Source organism: Rhinopithecus roxellana, chromosome 5 (assembly GCF_007565055.1).
Source record: "Rhinopithecus roxellana isolate Shanxi Qingling chromosome 5, ASM756505v1, whole genome shotgun sequence".
Taxonomy (NCBI): domain Eukaryota; kingdom Metazoa; phylum Chordata; class Mammalia; order Primates; family Cercopithecidae; genus Rhinopithecus; species Rhinopithecus roxellana.
Genome location: NC_044553.1, coordinates 9,052,892 through 9,059,563, shown reverse-complemented (window position 1 = coordinate 9,059,563; position 6,672 = coordinate 9,052,892).

Here is a 6,672-nt window from a genome sequence, read left to right as displayed (position 1 = left end):
CCGGAGTGGGTAGAAAGCTTGGCTCACTTCCAGGAACAGAAAGGAGGCCAGTGAGACCAGTAGGGGGTGGGTTGTAGAGATGCAGGGTACAAGATAAAGATGCTGAAGTAGGCTGAGGCAGGAACTTTGAAGTCTGATAGAACTTTCAGATTTATTTGTTTATTTTTGGGATGAAGTCTCGCTCCTGCCGCACAGGCTGGATTGCGGTGGCGCGATCTCGGCTCACTGCAACCTCCACCTCCCAGGTTCAAGCAATTCTCCTTCCTCAGCCTCCGGAGTAGCTGGGATTACAAGCCTGCGCCACCACGCCCAGCTAATTTTTGTATTTTTAGTAGAGACGGGTTTTCGTCATGTTGGCTAGGCTGGTCTGGAACTCCTGACCTCAGGTGATCCACCCTCCTCATCCTCCCGAAGTGCTAGGATTACAGGTGTGAGCCACTGTGCCCGGCCAGTTTTTTTTTTTTTTTTGAGACTGTGTCTTGCTCTGTCACCTAGGCTGGAGTGCAGTGGCGCAATCTCAGCTCACTGCAACCTCTGCCTCCCTAGTGCAAGCAACTGCCGTGCCTCACCCTCCTGAGAAGCTGGGATTACAGGCGCCCACCACCACTCCAGGCTCATTTTTGTATTTTCAGTAGGAATGGGGTTTCACCATATTGGCCAGGCTGGTCTCAAACTGACCTCAAGTGATCCGCCTGCCTCCGCCTTCCAAAGTGCTGGGATTACAGGCGTGAGCCACCATGCCTGGCCAGCTTTCAGATTTTGTGATTTGGGGAAAATTACATACTGCCTCAATATCTCTGTAAAATGATCATAATAGTTGCACTTATCTAATAGGGTCATGGTATTAAATAGGATAATATGCCTAAACACAACGTCTGCTGCATAGTAAGTACTCAATAGTGTTCTTTTGAATAGATATTTATTTTAAGGGTAGTAATGACTCCCATTTTTGCAGTACAGGTCCTCATTGCTATACCTCTTGCCATCACTGTTCCTGGGGACAATTAATTGTTGTCCAAAAAAATGAGTAAAATTCTCCAAATAGATTCTGTTTAGTCTCACCTTATCCAATGGCCATGAATGTTTGAGTTTAAATATGCATATCCTAAATATACAAATAAAGTACAAATTTATGTAAATTAATGACCCAAAGTCACATAAAGGATGCCTTCAAATTTATTAGGAAAAATTCTCATGGGTATTGTGTGACTATTCCATTCTATTTTTCTTTTTTTTTTTTTTTTTTGAGATGAGTCTTGCTCTGTCGCCAGGCTGGAGTACAGTGGCGTGATCTCGGCTCACTGCAACCTCCACCTCCCGGGTTCAAGTGATTCTCCTGCCTCAGCCTCCTGAGTAGCTGGGATTACAGGCATGCACCACCACGCCTGGCTAATTTTTGTATTTTTAGTAGAGACGGGATTTCACTATGTTGGTCAGGCTGGTCTTGATCTCCTGACCTCATGATCCACCCACCTCAGTCTCCTAAAGTGTTGGAATTACAGGCGTGAGCCACCACATTCCGCCAATTTTTCTAAATATGACTGGGTTCTTGCAGTATACAATGAACAAAGAAGCTGTATTGGGCAGGGATAGTCCCTTCTCCCACTCAGTTGCAAGTACTCTGGTCAAACTAGTCCATCCATACCAAAATATGTAACCTCTGACATCAAGAAGTAAAGAAGAGAGGACAAGGCAGAGAAAGAAAGATAGTTCAGTTTGGCTCAATTTAACAAATATTTATGAGCACATACTGATAGGTTATTTTAACATTAATCACATCAATATTTTAAATTCCCTTAACCCTTGTTCTTTTTCTGTCACCCATCTGGCAGCATTTCAACTTCAGATGAATCTTCTATTTTCCCCATGCCTACACTAGCCCTGTTACTTTTTTGGGGTTTTTTTTTTGTTTGTTTGTTCTTTATTTTGAGCAGGAGTCTCACTCTGTTGCCCAGCTGGAGTGCAGTGGTGCGATCTCAGCTCGCTGCAGCCTCTGCCTCCCGGGATCAAGGGATTCTCCTACTTCAGCCTCCCGAGTAGCTGGGAGTACAGGTATGCGCCACTACACCCAACTAACTTTTGTATTTTTGGTAGAGATGAGGTTTCACCATGTTGGTCAGGCTGGTCTTAAATTCCTGAGCTCAGGTGATCCACCTGCCTAAGCGTCCCCAAAGTACTGGGATTACAGGTCACCCCACCTGGCCGTTACTTTTTTATACACGCCTATAAGACTGTATTCCTCTCCATCTGAAAACGTAGCTCAACTTGTAATTATATATTCTTAAACGTGACTAAATGTTTAGAGTCTTTTCCCTGCAGTGGACTGTAACCCCTTGGAAAACAAGGACTATAACTATTTATTTCTCGTGATTGGATCCCCAGTGTCTAGCACAGTGTCTGAAGTAAAAGAGATACATGTATATTGAATGAATGAATCTATCAGGCACTAAGATAGGTAAGCAGAGTTATAAAAAGACTAAGAAAAGTGACCAGGACTCAAGGAACTTAAAATATCATAAAGTGAAAACAGAAAAATACAAATGTGACCAAAAAATGAAAATTAGAACATATAGGGTGGAAGAGATATAAGAAGGTCAGGCATATCTTAGTTTATTTTGGAGTCATTAAAAGTGATGTCATAATAAACGGTGATGAAATTGATGTAGACCTTCAAAAATCATGTAAGGATAGTTTCTCAATCTATTTTCCTATAACCTGGCACAGATGAGTGTGATCATTTTAAAATATGTACACAAATTATTTGACACTTTCCACTTCAAGAAGTGGAGCATAATTCCTCTTCCTTGGCCCTAGTGACTTGCTCTTGATAAATAAAATGGAAGTGACAGTGTGCAACAATGGAGACTAGATCACAAAAAGTGTTGAGCCTTCCTTTTGAGTCTCCCTTGGATGACTCCCTGTGGAAGAAGCCAGCTGCCATGGCATGAGGACACATCAACAGATCTATGGAGAGACCTACATGGCAAGGAACAGCCATCCAGGAACTTAAGGCCTCCTGCCAACAGCCATGAGCAAGCGGTTCTTGGCAGAGATCCTCCAGCTCTAGGCAAGCCTTTAGATTACTGCAGCCCTAGTATTGATTGCAACACCATGAGAGACTGAGTCACACAACTCACTTCAGCTGCTACTGAATTGCTGGTCCTTAAAAACCATGAGATGATAAATGTTTGTTGTTTGAAGCCATTTAGTTTTGGGGTAATTTGTTACACAGTGATAGATAACAAATACAACAGGAACAGATTTATTTTTAAGAGAAAAATTGGGAAATGGTATCAAATAGGCAAGTAGCAACTACTTTTGCTCCCACACTGGCCACAACACTCACGTGTTTAGAAATGTTTCATCCCAACTGTTTACTCCCAAATACCTACGAAAATGCACTTAAATTAGGCCAGGCGCGGTGGCTCATGCCTGTAATCCCAGAACTTTTGGAGTTCGAGGCAGGCGTATCACGAGGTCAGGAGATTGAGACCATCGTGGCTAACACAGTGAAACCCTGTCTCTACTAAAAAATACAAAAAAATTAGCCAGGCGTGATGGCTGGCACCTGTAGTCCCAGCTACTGGGGAAGCTGAAGCAGGAGAATGGCGTGAACCTGGGAGGCGGAGGTTGCAGTGAGCTGAGTTCGTGCTACTGCACTCCAGCCTGGGCGACAGAGTGAAACTCCATCTCAAAACAAAACAAAAACAAAACAAAACAAGAAACAAAGAAAGTGCACTTAAATTAATGTGTCTATGTTTAAGCAGTGAGATGCTGAGGTAGGAATAGACATTAGAGTTCCGGCCGGGCATGGTGGCTCATACCTGTAATCCTAGCACTTTAGGAGGCTGAGGCAGGTGGATCATTTGAGGTCAGGAGTTCAAGACCAGCCTGACCAACATGGTGAAACCCCATCTCTACCAAAAATACAAAAAAATTAGCCAGAAGTGGTGGCACATACCTGTAGTCCCAGCTACTCGGGAGACTGAGGCAGGAGAATTGCTTGAACTGGGGAGACAGAGGTTGCAGTCTCTGGAGCCAAGATCTTGCCACTGCACTCCAGCCTGGGAGATGGAGCGAGACTCCATCTCAAATAATAAGAATAAAATAAAATAATAAAATAAAATAAAGAAGTTAGAGTTTCTAGGCTTCTGGGATGTGCTTTTAATAAAGTAATAACATAAAGAGAGCTTTTTAAAAAAGTACTAAAGATTAAATTGAAAAAGAGGTGTCTATTGTCTCACTTTCTGTAATCCCGAGTTCCACTCCCTTCATTTTTAAATGTGTTTCTACTATACTTACCTTTGTATTTCTAAATAATATCCTTATGCTGCTATTTCTTGATATATAAATTATAGGATTTATCTTCTAAACAAATTAGGAAGGTAAAGATTTAGCACCCTCACTCCAGACTCCCAGTTTTCCTGCTTGCATCCTCCATGCATGCAATATATGTAAGTTTTGGTTAAATTGCTATCCAATATTTGTGTCATGGTGGGGCTATGTATGTCAAGCAGTATACTATTTGCTTTATTAAAAAAAAAATTTTTTTTGAGACTGATTCTTGCTCTTGTTGTCCAGGCTGGAGTGCAGGAAATCAAATTGAAAGAGAGAGGAATCAGCATTTTCGGAACGCAGCAGAGATTTCATGAAAATTGGTCATTGGGTTTGGCAATAGGAAGGCCATGTAAAGAGGAGTTTCAGGGGAGTAGAGCTGGAAACCAGAGTGCACCATGGGTTAAAATGTGAGTGGGAAGTTGAGGAGTTAATGAGAAGTGAAGTCAGTGACTATATACAGCTTGCTTTCAGGAATGTGAGGTAAAGAAGGTGAAGATATTATGTGGCATGTCTTCCCACTTCAGATGATTCTAAGCACCTTGAGACAAATATTTAGTAATGTACCACATGTGCAACCTTAATTCAGTAAATATTAATGACAGGAATGATTCTAATAAAAATATCAGCACCAAACCCATTAGGTTTTTACTTAGCCTTTCTTCTTTTCCCAAATTATTTCCTTTAAATTATTTTCTTCCAGTCTATCCAATGACAGAAATTGTTTAGGTACTGAGAAGCTTCCCACAGAAATCCCCACATACCATTTTGAGACATTGGGCTCAAGCCATTTCCTGCTTTGGTCATTAAAAAAAAAAAAAAATAGTAGCTGTTATTTACACAGTAATCAGAATTCCATCAGGAAATGCTGTGTGCATTAAATCTAAGTCATGTTATTGTTAAAATCGCTAGTATCAGAAAAACAAGTTTGTGACCTTGTTCGTCTCTAAAAAATTTAATGTTATTTAGCAGAGTTGTAATGAATGGGAAGCTGGGCTTTCAGAAATCAAAGGTTGATCTATGTACCCTGTGGGTGCTCTTTAAATAGTTATTGAATGACTAATCAGTGATTGCATGGGCCCTAACACAGGTGAGATGATTGCCTGAGCAGGTGTATTTCAAGAAGCAAATTCATACAAAGGGAGTTTCCTTCTGGCCTGAAAGATTCTCAGGGACACTTCAGTGATATTCATATCACACACATAAAACTGTATTTACTTATTCTAAAATCTCTTACAAATCTGAAAGAAAACATTATAATTATCTAGACAATAAAGTAAAAAAATGTGGATACTTTTTCTAAGTTTGCTAGAAATTTATTCTGGGAAAGAGTTTGAGTTTTATGGGAAATAATTTCTATCATGGGAACACTGCCATTTTTAAGCTCCCCTAGGTTACAGGTCATTGCATTAGGGTAAAATTTAAGCTGATTCATATTCAGATTGCTTCCTTCTAAAATCATAGGCTTTATTCATTTCCCCTTTTCTTATTGTGTTTCTCATTTTTGATGGCCTAATCTTCATTTATTAGTACTGTGGCCAATGAAAGGTTTTCATGTATTCCACGAACATATACAAAGACAAGATCCTTGTTAAGGATCTCTGGGAGTCTCAGGAACATTTGAAACACAATCCCTGCTCAAGAAGTTTAAAGATGTTACAATTCAGTGAAGAAATATGAAGTAGAAAATATCATTAAAGATTACATACTAATGCTGCAATGAACATGGGAGTGCAGATATTTCTTTGACATACCAATTTTACTTTTATTTATTGATTTATTTTTTAAAGACAGAGTCTCACTCTGTCACCCAGGCTGGAGTGCAATGGTACGATCTCGGCTCACTGCAACCTCTGCCTCCTGGGTTCAAGCAATTCTCTCACCTCAGCCTCCCGAGTAGCTGAGACTACAGGGACACACCACCATGCCCAGCTAATTTTTTGTATTTTTAGTATAGACAAGGTTTTACCATGTTGGTCAGGCTGGTCTTGACCTCCTGACCTCAAGCAATTCGCCTGCCTCAGTTTCCCAAAGTGCTGGGTCAGGCGTGAGCCACCATGCCCGGCCTGACATGCCAATTTTAATTCCTGGGTCTGGCCCTAAAAAGGATAACTGGGGCCTGTATATAGGAATATGAAAAAGCTTTTGGCCAGGCATGGTGTCTCACTGAGCCTGTAATCTCAGCACTTTGGGAGGCCAAGGCAGGTGAATCACGAGGTCAGGAGGTTGAGACCATCCTGGCTAACATGGTGAAATCCCTGTCTCTACTAAAAATACAAACAAATTAGCTGGGGGTGGTGACGCGCGCCTGTAGTCCCAGCTCCTCAGGAGGCTGAG